This window comes from Cydia fagiglandana, chromosome 21, assembly GCF_963556715.1.
Source record: "Cydia fagiglandana chromosome 21, ilCydFagi1.1, whole genome shotgun sequence".
In the NCBI taxonomy this organism is placed as follows: Eukaryota; Metazoa; Arthropoda; class Insecta; order Lepidoptera; family Tortricidae; genus Cydia; species Cydia fagiglandana.
The window spans coordinates 7,316,062-7,331,052 of NC_085952.1; the positions used below are offsets into that span (position 1 = coordinate 7,316,062).

At 38.4% G+C, this 14,991-nt stretch overlaps 1 long non-coding RNA gene across 1 annotated transcript in view; it reads left to right on the top strand.

Moving 5' to 3' along the window:
- The window catches only part of LOC134675296 (uncharacterized), a 466,888-nt gene that overhangs the window by 449,228 nt on the left and 2,669 nt on the right, over positions 1 to 14,991 (top strand). The gene's annotated exons all lie outside the window — the stretch shown is intronic.

Consider the following 14,991-nt stretch of genomic DNA (forward strand, 5'->3'; position numbering starts at 1 on the left):
TCGAAATGCCGTTTCATGAGCTCTAAAGCTTCGTCGTCCGCGGTTTTAGGCCGTGCATGCCCCACAAAATTTACCGCGGCGCGACGCGTTCGGTCTGGGCCGTGTAGAACCCATCCTAATCTGGTTAGACTCGCGACGGGAAGGTTAGGCGGGCCGTCTATGACTTGCCGAGAAATGATGAGGTGCCAGTTATCTTGACCTATCACGATAGTAGGTACGGCCGTAGGGTAACTTAACTCGTCCGCGATTTTCGACAAATGTTCGCACTTGTCTACTAAGTCACGTGGTACGCCTTGCGAACCTATACCTATATCGCCTATCGTGAGCACCTCCATTAACTCCAAATGTCGGCTACAAAAACCCCTAATCGCGACCTGTAGCGCGTACGAGTCTGGGTCTCTAACTACGCCGCCTATTCCTTCAATTTCTAACGTCTCTCCGCGTACGCGAGGCGCGATTTTATCGGCTGTCTCGTGCAGCATTAAAGTCATTGCCGCGCCTTCGTCTAATAGCGCGAGGGTTTGTACGGTACCTAAAGGTCCCGACACCTCCACAGGCATGACTTTGAGATACGTTTGCGGGAGTCTAATATTGTTTACAGATACGGCCGGCGTACTGTTACCGTTCGCGGGCGCGGCCGCGTTCAGTCCGTGTAACAGCTTACTGTGTCCGGCTTCGCACTGGTTTACACCGCACGCGACGTATTTACACTTAAACGGCCTACGGTGATTCACGTCTAAACATCTATAGCACAATCTAGCACCCTTCACTAAGTCCCAACGCTCAGATATCGTCGCGGCTAAAAACTTTGAGCACGCACTAACCTTGTGCTCGTTCCCGCTCTTACAAATGGCGCACGTAGTGCGAGAGACAGGGACGGACGATACCTGCTGTTTGGGTCTAGCTCCGGTTGACGCGGGTTTTTTTTTATTGTTATTATCTTCGCGTGACTTGACTTGTGCGACAGTATGTTTACTACGCGATCTACTCTCCGTTTCGCGTGGGTAATTTTCGTGGAAATCTGACTCCGAGTCCGTACTACAGTCGCGGGAGAACGCGGGGGCGCGAGATCTAGAGGGAGCGTTGCTCGACCGCCTAGGCTCGTGCTCAAAAGATACCGTGTTCACTACAGCTCGCGATCTAGTAGCCGGTCTGCGGTTTACGCGTTTGGCTGCAGTACTAATGTCGTTGAGAAACTCAGATAAAGCGGCTAGGCCGGGAGTTTCCGAATTAGTCTGCCTATATTTGGCCCATTCGTAACGCACTATCAAATTTAATTTGTCCACTATTTTGTTCACTAGTTCGGGCGCGTGCAAATATTTTTCCTGACGCAACGATTTTATAGTGGCGACGGCGTTCGCGATATGCGCGGCGAAAGAAGAGATATTACCATTGTCTTCGGACAAACGCGGCATGCGTTTGATATTATGCAGTTCCGTAAGTACAATTTCTTCGGGGTCGCCGAATTGCCGTTCTAGCGCTTCCATAATTTCGTATGGATCCTGAACTGTGTACATGATCGATTTTACGGCCGTCCGGGCCTCGCCTTTAAGTGCGCGCCTAATTCTACTGACATTGTTAACGGCACTAAACATGGGCGACGTGTCCTCGAACTCCGCCCTAAACGATATCCATTCGGTTATATCGCCACCGAATGTGGGTAACTCTGGCGGCTTGTGATACATTGGCGCGTAGGTACCTTGCGGCACCTCTAAAAATCGCGGTGGCGGCTTGCTAACCCTATCGGTCGCGGCGCGCGGCGCGGTCTCTTTCGGCGGCGGGATTTTTACGTTTTCACTCGCGATTTCGCGCTGTAGCCTCGCTTGTTCTACCCAACTTCTAGTTCGTACCTCGGCCTCGGTCGCGATACTGCCGCCGTCAGACTGCGCCTTAGCTTGGGCAATCTGCAGCTTCGTTTTGGCGGTATCGGACTCTGCCTTGGCTACGAGTAGAGCGGCTTTACGAACTTCGAGCTCGGCTAAAAGCACGGTTAATTCACTATCGCGGTCCCTATTTGCCGATTCGCGGACAGACCTAACTGATTCGCGAACGGACGGCGCTCGCGGCGGCGGCGCAACAACGGGCGGCACTAAAGTATTCGACCTACTGCGAACTACCACTGTTTCATCATGACGCTCTTCTGAGTGTACCGACTCATTATCTCTCTCACCACTAGTTTTCCGGTTGTCGCTGGTGCCTTTGCTCCACGTATGGGTCTCGCCGGACGTAGTTTTGCCGGACGAGGGCGTGGGCGTGGGCGTGGGGACAGGCTGGTCCCGTCTGCGTGAGCGAAGTGATCTTCCGCTTTGTGACATCTTCTTCTTTCTTGATTTTTACGCACAAAACACAACACTTGACACACGCGGGGGGTCCCTAACTATATACAAATTTACCTGCCTAACGCCTATGCTCTGACGCTACAGAACGCAACGCCAGTGCCCCTAAGCGTGGATCCCTCGGTGCACTGAATCTCCCGCAATGGCTAAGTGCAGTGCCTAGAGCGTTCGAAAGCAGCGTGATGGTATCACCATGTGACACATGCAACTAAAGTTGCCAGGACGCGTGAGTGGAGGAAAACCTACAACACTGCACGGTCCGCCGGCAAGCCGGTAATGGTGGGTTATGGAGAGGTAGGTAGGTAAGGTCTGAGCCGAAGCGAACTTCGGAGGCTCAGCGCGTTCGTTTTTCTTTTTTCCTCTGAATCAAGTAAAGCTCTACTTAAAATTCAGCGCGTACGTGTTTCTTTCTTCATCCGGCTCGAAGGACCATAATGTCGAGCGTAGTTACTGTGGGGCTCGCAGATTCCGAAGTCAGGACACGTTCACGCAGGCTGGAACACGCTGGCTGGCTCGCTGGCTGCTGGTTACCTCGAAGTCCACACCATTACCGGGGATATGTAGGGTGTTTAATGAAAACACATTTGTAGATTATAAGAAAACTTTGGAGAGTGTTGGGAGGCTGGTGCCTCTTGTTGATGCTTGTAGATGAGTGAGTGAGCTCCCAGGGTGGGCGCGTATATATAGGCGCGCTCAGCGCACCCCCACCGTAGGTACTCTAGGCCACGCCTACTCAAGGCGTGGGTGTTACGTGCAGAGTAAGTATTTTCTTTATTGAGCCAATCACAGTACAGTAAATATAATCATGTTACAAAATTAGGGAAAAAGAGGATATATTTAATTGGGGAACAATAAAGACTTATTATCTAACACGTGACATAATAAAACGTAAAAAAATAGCCAAGTTAGTACAATAATTAATAATAAAAAATAAACACACAAAATAGATTAGTAACATATGGAACGCTTAAAACTAGACATGAATGATTAAAAACTAGCTATACACGACAGTAAGTGTTATGTATACGTCATAATTTCATAGAAGTTTGCCATTTAAAATGACACTTGCGTGGGCTATCAAAATCGCTGCAACTTTTTACAGTCTAACTATACAGGGTGATTCATGAGACGTGAGCAGGACTAATCCTGCAGACTCAGTAACTGATAATTGATCGATCACCGTCGTATTTAGGTGAAACAACTACACTTTTTCCTATTTTGTAACTTTTTGGCGAGGGCAAATTTAATTCTCTACAATCATGAGCACCCTACAAGACCTAATAAATAAACATAAAACCTCTTTAACCATAATGACAGCATTGTGAATACGAAGAAAATAAACTGTCAAACTTGAAGGAGATACGAGTTTTTAAAAGTAACCAGACCGTGATGACATTCAATTTGACACAGAATATCGGTAGTTTAGTATTCTAATTGTAGAGTGACCATGCATGTCGTAAATAAATTAATAACATTTTTTTTCAATACGACTAGAAAATTAACTTTAACCTCACTAATACTGATACGAAACAGTTGCTTATAATTTATGAAATGCGCAGTGTTAGTCCTGCTCACGTCTCCTGAATCATCCTGTATAAAAATGTTTAGAAAAAAAGGAAAAAGTAAAAATTCAACGGAACTGTCGGAAGTCTTTTGCTCTCTATTTTAAATTTTCTAAGCGTTAGCTGCAACATTTATCTGTGATACAACTAGAATATTTAAATTTTAATCACTCAATGAAATCCGAGATATGAAGCTTATCGCGACATCTCCCAATACAGCAGCATCCTAATTAATCTGTCGTAATGACCCAAAGCACCTACACACGTGCTCAAGAATGCCCCTATCCAATTAACTTGTTAGATTCTCGCTTCCGAAAATTCTACCGGTTGTGAAAAAAAAATATGATCCAGCGTTCCACGAAATTCGACCATTACCTCCCAAATAGTGCGATCCAGCCATAAGATAACCCTTTCACGTGGATCTTACTAATTGGTGCAATAAATTTTGGACAACGCGACAAGTCCGAATACCGCTGCCGCCCCTATTAGGACCTAGCCTTATGTTCTTATTACATAAACGAGGCAACGCTCAGCTAAACCAATTTAATTGTGACTTTCGAGATACGTAATCAGAGAGGTTTCTTAGACTGGTCGGAGTAGAGAAAAACCCAACACCCCTACCTTGGTTTTAATCTGTCCTCATAGAACGAATAAAATCCGGGAATCTGCCAAATTTTATTTCTCTGAACACGCGATTCTCATCTCTATTCCTTTAGTTTAATGAGCGAGAGCCGCCAGATTCGCGTCCGTCCAATAAAGAAATGTCATCTCGTTTAAATTCCATTTTTGAATTCGAAAATCGAATGCGGGATTCTCGACCCTGCGGCCAGTATTTAAAACAAAAATCTTTAATGAGGAGGCTTCCAAATCGTGACGTGGCGGTGACAAAATGTTGGACGGATATGGTCCGCTAGCAAACAAATTGGAATCTTAAAACCTTGAGTTAAGTTACATATTTTAATGTGATTAAACTGCGATATTTGTATCGTTAATATAGAGTCGTCCGCGAACGCGCAACCGTTTGTACCCGCGTTGCGGACGAACGCTTTTTGTCATTTTTAATTATATTTATTGTTTTCGTTATTTATTTATTGTTTTGTGTTTTGTACCGTTCTCGCTACCGTGAGTGTATTTTAACGATTTCGGAGATAGCCGACGCATCCAAATTAGGTAGAGTGTGGTTTCGGAGGATGCAAATTCGCTTCTTTGCATACGGGGAAAAAAGGTGGATCGAGATACGGGACCGGGGATGAAAACGTCATTAAAACACAAAGGATCATGAGAACTCTTGAAAAAACGTAGGTACCTACTTTAATCCTTATAAAATAACTTAGTAAGACTAAGCTTGATAGAGTCATTTATAAACAATTAATGTAGAACTCAACAAAACCCTTCTACGAGAGTTTTAGAATATTTTAGATAATACAAAGTTTGTTCAACAGTCGGTGTTACTGGATTATACTGCCACCCAAAACATTAAAAGAAAAGAAAGGTATGGAAATAGCTTTTTTGCTACTATTTAAAAACTAGTAGGAATGTGTCAAAGTGTCAAATAATAAAAACCGTTTCGGCGTTTACTTCCTCGGCCTTTCCGATTAATCCTACAGCGATCATTATTTAAAAGGTTCACAATCACAATACCAGTCACAGAGTATTTATTAGCAATCATTTAATAAGACATTTGCAAACAAAGCCGCTCGTTGGCAATAAAATGGATGAGACGCGTCACGGCACAATGAGGAGAAACTTCGCGAAATTCGGATTCCGAAAACGACCAGTTTTCGAACGGCGCACTGATTGGTCGGGCCAACCGCCAACATCAAAAAATCGAAAATCGTTATCTGCCTCTCTATCGCTCTTACATAATCGAATGAGAAAGGCAGATGACGTTTTTAGATTTCTTGTTCTTGGTAGTAGACCTTCAGTTGTTTCGTGTAACGACATTCACGCCTCTATAATATTGTTCCATTTTTGAAAGATCGGATCTTTCCCATTCAATCTTTATCTCTCAGATTTATTTAATAAATGTGACAAATGATATAGATGATTAAAATAAAATATTTTCTTTTGTTGTTTATCTAAAACTAATAACGATAAAAATTGTTTACAATATTGCTACTAAAATGTAATATGAATTCCAAATAGAACAATCACAATACGAGTAAAATAAATTAGGTAATTTAATTTTTTTTACTGTATAAGTAGTATAGTCGCATCAGTAAAAGTCTGCAGCGGATTTGATAGACCACGCAGTGTACCCAAGTATTATGTATACGTCATAATTTCATAGAAATTTGACGTTTAAAATGACTCTTGCACTGCGTGGGCTACCAAAATCGCTGCAGACTTTTTACGGTCTAACTCTAACAAAAAAATAAATGGTTGTGTAAAGTAGTATGTATAATATTTTTTTCTATTCATTGACGCCTTAAAAAAAGTATGGCTATTTCTGAATAAACATATTCCAAAATAAATTGTAACGTTTGTAAGTGCCAGCAATAATTCAAAATTAAATAGCGTTGTGGGTAGCCATCGTCAAAACACGGCCTAATGTTATCTTCTCGGAAGAATATTGCGAAATATTAGTTTGCGAAATGAATTGTGAAGGCTGGGCAAACAGTTTATCATCTCGCGTTGAATATTTTATCACTCACCATGGTGAAGGAGGTTCCGTAGGTACATTCAAATTGGGTCCGGATTGTTTTTAATGCTCGTTTCAACATTGAAAGGGTTTCTTTTTATATCTACTTTAACATAATAACTGACGGAATTAGATGTAAATGCAATTCCAATATAATACCACAATTTGACGAACAATCAAACCACCCTGCCTTTGCCTCGATTCCAATAAAGCATTTTATTTTTGTATATAGTGTTCTTTAGAATTAAATAGATTTGCTCACAACTCGTTGGCATGAGCTCACTAAGGCTAGTGAGCCTGAGATTATATTGGAACTTGCATATTTATGAAAAAAAAAACAACCAACAACAACGTGTTATCATGGTTCAATAAGATTAATGAAGAACAGAAGTTCATGACGTGCTCATATTATTACAGTGCCTAATAATTTAGTAGCTAAGTAGAATAAAACTACTTAATAAAAAACACGGAACCCCAAAAGTCCAAACAGAATCTAAGTGCGAACTTCATAAAATATCCATTCTAGTTATCAGTGGGTATTGACATTGGAATGGCAAAATAATTATCAGCTACACGTCAGAATGAATGATTCGCGCTCGCCAGTGAATGAATGAGTGAATGAACTAGAAAGAATGACTCAGCAGAGGTATTTTGACAATAGGATGTTTTTTTCTGAGAAATAAATAGTCAGTAATTTGGCATTTGTAATTTTTTTCGAGTGAGAGGTTTGGGAAATAGTGTCTTGTATAATTCATAATTGTGTATTTCTGTAAACGTTATTTTACGTATTTATAACTAGTGCTAGATATAACTAAATATGTTGGTTGTCTGTAAGAGTTTTTGCTTGTTTAAGTATATAGTAGTCGTAGAGAACTCGTAGTTGATGAGGTGCTCTGACTGATTAAGAATGCCATTTGTCCTTAAGGGCGCATTAAAAAGATAAATAAATAAATGTTTCTATTACATTTTATTCACTTGGTATTTACCTTAAAGTAAAACAATTTCAGCACTAAATTTAGTGTTATTCAACATGAATAATCGTAACTCAAGCTCATAACCATGACCGTTACAATGTAAGTTAATACAGTCCGACAAAAAAAATGTCTTGAAGAGTAAAACATCAACTACTTGAAAACCCGAAAAACGCTTCGCTACGTGCTGACAATGAACAATGACCGAATGACCAAAATTATTTTTAACTGGCAACATTAACCTTACGAAATTGGCGTGCCAATAAAATTTATGGAGACAAAAAACTTGTGCAAGTATGACAACACTAGTCCAAACATGGCGACGGACGAGTAATTAATAAAAATGGCTGTCGTCGGACGAAAGGCAATTAAAAACGATTCCCCAAGTATTTTAATAATACAAAGTACAACCCGCCATTTCAACGACAATAATAAAGGTATGAGTGGAACTTAGTCGTTTATAATGTGCGAACTTAAAAACGGCAAACGATCTCAATGCGAGACAATGAAGCTGATTAAACTCTAGGTAGTAATTAATGTGAAATTGCTACCTTTTCTTTGTAGATTTTGCTAACTAGGTTTGAGAACAGATTACAGTAATGATTACTTGGCTTTCACGATTGTTAATAGTGGCAATAAAAATATTATACCACATTTGTCAGGTTGTTGAGTTTTCTACACTTCTTGTGTGCCATGCGTTATACTTTCGTACGCGAACATATTAATATACCTAAGTACATACACGAGCGCAGAATATGCGAGTGAATGAAATGACCGAATGAATTGTTTCCAAAACCATATATTTTTAAAGGCGTCGTTTATAAGTTACGGTACGGACTGTACGGTTATGTTAGATTGGATGTGTACTCGTAATCCTTCTAAATCCAACGTTTTAGAAAAAAGCGGGCTCGGGCTCGTGTTCAAATTTAGTATCTAAATGAACCTAAAAATTACAGTGCCTATACCGTACAAAGACCATTGCAATATATAGCAGTGCTGTCACAGACTAGGAAATACTGGTTAACGTCATTCGTTCATTCATTCATTTAGCTGTCAAATTGGCGTAGCAGCAGAAAATTAGTCACTCGCAGCTTAATCTAGTCCTCAACACCTGCACTGCACGGCATATAATATTGTGATTATTTATGACCATTATTTACGAGGTTAAACTGTACATATTAATCAAAAATTAGTAAGTCGTTAATTACTAATAAATTAGTAATTTATCTTGTTTTCTTTTTTCCACGTTGAAGCGTTGTTACCATGTCTGATGCGAACAATCACCTACATTTTTCATAGCCTATGTTAAAAGTTTCTTCTTAACCTACTTATAGGTCAGAAAACTTTTAAGAAGAGCTGTTCAGAGTATAATTCCCCCGATGTATTAGGTCTCAAAGACCGTAATCCATAGGTCGCTAGTTCGTATCCGGCTCGAAGGACCAGTTACTATGTAGTAGAATGCACTAGACCGTTCGAATATTAGTGTAATTATTTTCAAAATTCCAATGAAGACTAAATAAAATATCAATTTCATAACGCGCAGAGCAAGAAATTGCAAGAGCGAAATTAATTGTAATTGACTTTTTCTCAAGATAGCATTCGGCCATAATGCCAATAATTGCATTGTAATTATGATTGCCAACATCACATTCATTATGGTTGTTATAAACGGTAAACATGTTCAGATAACTAGCCAGCATTTTTTCAAGTACTTAGTTAAGTATTTTTACAAGCACTTTTTGTACTGAAGTTGTTTCAATTGTTATTTGGATCTATTTTTACCCTCAACGCAACACAAATAGAGGGCGTTTTGCTAACTATTCAATTCAATTCAATTCAATTCAATTTCTTTAATGTCAAAGTAACACATGTCAAACAAAATCACAATAGAACTACAAAATATACAACTAAAACTAAACACTCAACTATTACAAAACACTAACACCAAAATAAACACACATAACCAGATCAAGGAAAGAAGAAGAAATCATTAAAACTTATACATTACAAATGTCATTATTTACGAAATTATTTAATGTTAAATTTACTGTAGAATTCCTTAACCGTAAAAAATGCCTTATCAATTAAAGAGGCTTTCAACTTCTCAACAAACTGGTCATAAGAAGCCGCCTCTTTAATCTCACGGCTCAGGCTGTTAAAGATTTTAATTCCAACTACCCCCAATGAGTTGGATGTTTTCGCAAGCCTAACAAAGACAGACTTAATGTCCCTATCAGTTCTCCTTTGTTCAGGTCGACGCATCACATATTCACTTTTGTGTTTATACATGTACTTTGCCACTTCAAAAATATATAACGAGGGCACCGTTAGAATTTTTAATTCGCGGAAATATTCTTTAGTCGGAGTAAATGGCGGCACCCCAGACAACATTCTAACAGCCCTCTTTTGTAGCAAAAATACCCATTTATACTTAATGGTTGGATCAAATTTATGCATCATTTTTATCGAATACTTATTTTGTATACAAACGGCATTGTAATTCGGAAACTTTTTCTCCACCCTAAAAATCTGCGTTATTTGATTCAATCATTTGTTTTTCAGGGTTCCGTAACCAAAGGGTAAAAAACGGGACCCTATTAGTAAGACTCCACTGTCCGTCTGTCGTCTGTCTGTCTGTCTGTCTGTCCGTCTGTCTGTCACCAGGCTGTATCTCATGAACCATTATAGCTAGACAGTTGAAATTTTCACAGATGATGTATTTTTGACTCGAGGCTGATATTTTAGATGTTATTAATTTTGAGCAAATATTTTTGACTACTAATTAAATAAATCAGCAAACCAAATTACCAAAAAACTGATAACTTAACAGTTATAAATGTGCAAGTTACCTAGGTAACATAATTAAACTTGCACATTTTATTCTAAGTTACAAAAAAAACATTAAAAGCTCTCGACAAAAATTCGTACAAAAAGTTATGAGTTGTCCATTTTACGACACCATATCGATCTTTAGAATAAAATATCAAATTCATCATCACGTTCTGGGATCCCAAGGAATGAATGAAGACATAATAAATTAACTACCCAGTTACCTCACTAACGTTCCAATCTACTTTCGCATTCTGAACGAATGAATGAAATCAATGATACTGAATGAACGTTTTTTCCACCTGTACCATGGAGTTTCGAATGATAAAAATTTGTTTTGTTGAATGTTTATTATTTATGGACTTGGCTCTTGAATGGGGGTGTAACTAAAAAAATGGATAGTGACCATTATGGTGTGAAAGAAATAAAAGTTAAGCGTATCAATGAATTAAGTTGTGAGCCGATACCTGCTGAGTGAGTGCTATAAAAGCAGTAAAATTTAAATCAATTATGTTTTTTTTTATAATTTATGGACTGCGTGTGATATAGAAACAAATTTTACGTTATTTTATCTGCACCCTTTTTGAGAGTTCTTATCATCATCATCATCAATAATATCTATATATTTAAGAACAGGTACTCCAATTTTTAAGTCTCTTTTGCCTCATTGAAATGGGCGTGAGTATATATATACACCCTACTTCACCTACTTGTAATATGATAACAGGATTAACCTAAAGCCAGGTCGGTCGAGAAATACTGGTATATGAAACACTGCCAAAAGGGATAGGTATATCTTACTTATCCTGTAGAGGTTTTGTACAATTTCTCTAGTCACTCTACATTTATATTGTTTCCTCGTAATAGGCAAAATAATTTCACCTGGCCTTAAGTAGGTATAAAACTGGGTGTAAGTAAACTTTTTCTTAACACATATATATATATAACTGCCTAAAACGTAGGAACGTCTATCAAATAGTCAAATACCTATCTCATTTCCCGACATTAGTATTGATGATAGTAGACACCATTTCCCTAAAAATAAATACCTACATAAAAAGGCTTTCAAGCTCATTATTAGCCAAGAGGTATGATAAAATGAACAGCCAGAGTTCACACAATTCTACAAATTCCCACACAAATTCCGTAAAAAATCTGAAATATGACCATTGACCGCAGCACTGAGTCTCAATAACCTCTTCTGTCAAAGCAAATGGCTTGAAAGATCACTTCACTACACACCGCCATCTATTCCCACGCACCCAAAAGGCGGCTCTTTTACCAACTACAAACCCAAAGCTACACAATTAAATGTGTTCACGCGCGCTTAATTCGCATTGTCAAACTCGTATAAAAAATGGACATCATATTCGAACCGCGCCGTAATCTCTCTCACCCTCATGAATAAAACTAGCTGGTGTATAAATTCAAATTTCCTCTCCTCCACACGCTCATTTCCATATCTCGGCCGCTCTCCCCTATGCTTTATTATTAAAACTCGAGCAAAAACCCGACACCCAAGTTATACGCTATCTACGTTCGGAAATGGCATTATCGAGAGCCCGCGGCACACGTCTCAGCCAATAGGGCATTCTTATCAGAAAATGACTCATTTCAAATGACAGAGTGTTCTAAAGCGCGTTCAAATTTAGAACGGCTCAATCACCCGCGTACTTTTATTTGAATTTAGAACTTCACTTGACGCGAATTCGAGCTTTTTCGTCGCGTGCTTCGCTTTGCACGTTGGCTGCGTGGAATAGAATCGCTCGTTGCGAGAGGAAATTGGAATAAGAAAATTTGGGGTGTAAAATGAAAGATAGACGAGTGCTAATTTCCGGCTATTACTACGTCTCTTTCTTTCCCGCACATTTATTGCGAGGGGCGGCGGGGGTGGTGTGTTACTGTCTTTTTCTAGCATGTGGCTACGGTTTAGGTAATAGGGGGTACGGTGTAATAGGGCGACGAAACCTTTAACGATAACTTTCGCGCGTGATACAAACGACATCGAAATTTCGGGGCGAATGTCTGCTATATTTTTACGGTCACGTATTTTATAACTTCGATATTGGGGCCACTTAAAAGTTCGTTACTGGCAATATTGGCAGAATATTGAGAATAATATAACATGGGCAAGTCTGATAATGTTGCTGAATGGTGGTTGCAGTTCATTGCGTCAAATGCCACATGGATTTATCGACTATCGGCAGACAATTCCTGTGTTCAATACGCTGGCTGCTAAGTGAATCGTTTTCTAATAGTGTAGCAACTATGGAAATATGTTGGATCTGTATTCTGTAAGTAGTAAAATTTTGCGCTGTTGTCTATAAAATATGAATTTATATCTTATTCATTATTATGTTATAGTTAGTATAGGTAGTTCGAACTAATGAGGAAAAAATATAGTATGTTTGATATAGTCTGGCAAACCAATTTTGTCAGACAACAACGAATTATAAAAGCTATACTCATCCCTTTTGAGATTATTAAAAAGGACAGTATGATTCTCTCTAACATGTGCTCCGCACTGACCAAGTGACTCTTGCCAACTGTACTAATATTGTGTAGTGTAGATGTTGTAACTGGCAACATTTCATAGAACATGAGCTTCGTTAATGAAACGCGACCGGAAGAGCCACAGAACAGCATTGTTCCACATTTAAATTTAAACTGCAGCGGATATTGCAAATGTTCCTATGTTGAATGTAATTGAGTCAAGCTTAGAATACTGGCTAAGTTGTAGATAGTTAAATTAGAATTACTTAGCTTTAACTAGTATGTACGAGTACGTTAGTCTGAAATATTTATACCTACTCGTAATCCTAATTGTAACTGATTAATGTAAGTAATAGCCATTCATAGCGCATTAAAACAAATACAAATGACGTAAAAAACACAAACACACATGCAGTTTAAATGACTGTAAAGTACAAATTGTCTAATGTACTCTCTACCGTTATTATATCATACGAATTGACAGTTAAAATCATAAATTTACCAACACTAAGTTCAGCAATAACCATATATCTACGATAAAACGATAATGCAATAACCCCAAACTATCTCCAAGCCAATATGGATTACAAAGCCATTATGTTATTATGTCTGGAAGTTAATTTCCCGATTTCTCCCCTGTAACCCAATCCCGGCTATTAACGCCAAATGAAATCACTGTCGCCCCATGTTTGGGATCATGGTTTCATTTACGATAAATGAGTGTAACGGAACGTATATGGCGGTTATTTTCTTCGATTAAACTTTGTGGGCTTCTTGTATTTTTGCCATTTTTGGCTTTGAAAGGTATGTAGAGAGCAAGGCCTGTTCACTTCCTAAGAAAGTTATGTCCCCAAATAATTGCGCATGTGTGCGCCTGAAGCTTCTATGTGTGCGTTGGCCTCCGAGAAAAAGTTGCGAGTAATAAAAATAAAAACATTTTTCTACAGCAACATTGCTCCCAACTCTGATTTAAATTATCACGAATTTTATACATAATTAATCATAAAACGGGACTTAAAATGCTTAAAACTTAATTACACGCGATTAAGTTTTATAATGAATATTTGCTTTGTTTGAGCGTTATATGTATTATTATAAGATTTATGAGTAATTTGCCATTCATAGTGGAAATAGTTTAATTTGAAACCTCAAACAGCTCGGCCTAGATCTATGACAAAGATATTTTATCTGTGCTTTTCGCTCTTGCAAAAATGGCCGCTCAAGCTAGTTCGCTTTCCTTTACAATAAAACTGAAAATTAGTTATTGTGTCGATTCACGGTATAAATGTGTGTGAAAAGTAATAATACAATGCGTCTTTTCATAAAATCAAAGTTTTATTGCATAATCATCCACCATAATAAAAAAAAAATATTTGTCAATGACTCTGTCCAACTACTGTGGTTAAAGTTCATAACGAACATTTTATTTATTAAATCTTTAAATAATAAATACAACGTAGCGGTACAACCACTTAAGACTGTAAGTCTGTACCTACATAGATTACAGCAATGCACATAGAAAATGTGCTAAATGCGGAGCAATGGCTGTTGAAGCAGCCAGAGTGAAATTTATACAGCTTTAGTGGGTTCAGAAGGAACCGAGTCATAACGCATCTGGAAAGCGTATTAATTAACCGTGAAGAAATGTATGAATACAAGTTAGAAATCTGTGTAAAATGCCGTGTGTAAAGTGTAGTGTATCTGTGTGTAAAGTGTAGTGTATCTGTGTGTAAAGTGTAATAGGTAGGTATGCCTAATGTTATTTGTATAATACTGAAAACTTTGTGAATGCGCTTTATTAATGTCTATTTTTATTAAGTTGTCAGGGTTTAATTTTCAGTGTATATTTCTATGTAAAACATAATACAATGTTATAAACATAAATATGCCTTTTATTTAAATCAATAGATAATACCACAAACAAGGGGTAATATTTGCATCTTTCATATATTTCGTGATATGAAGATAACAAAATATGTTTATCAACATAATTACTATATACCTATAATACCAATACCCGCCAGGCTAAACCGGTTGTTAACTTTAGTTCCATTGGTACACATCGAGGGCGCCAGTAGTATAAACGTATAAACGGTTGGGGACATTTTTTTGTATGGAGTTACCGTTCTTCTCCTAGTGAGTATTATATTCTTTGGTAG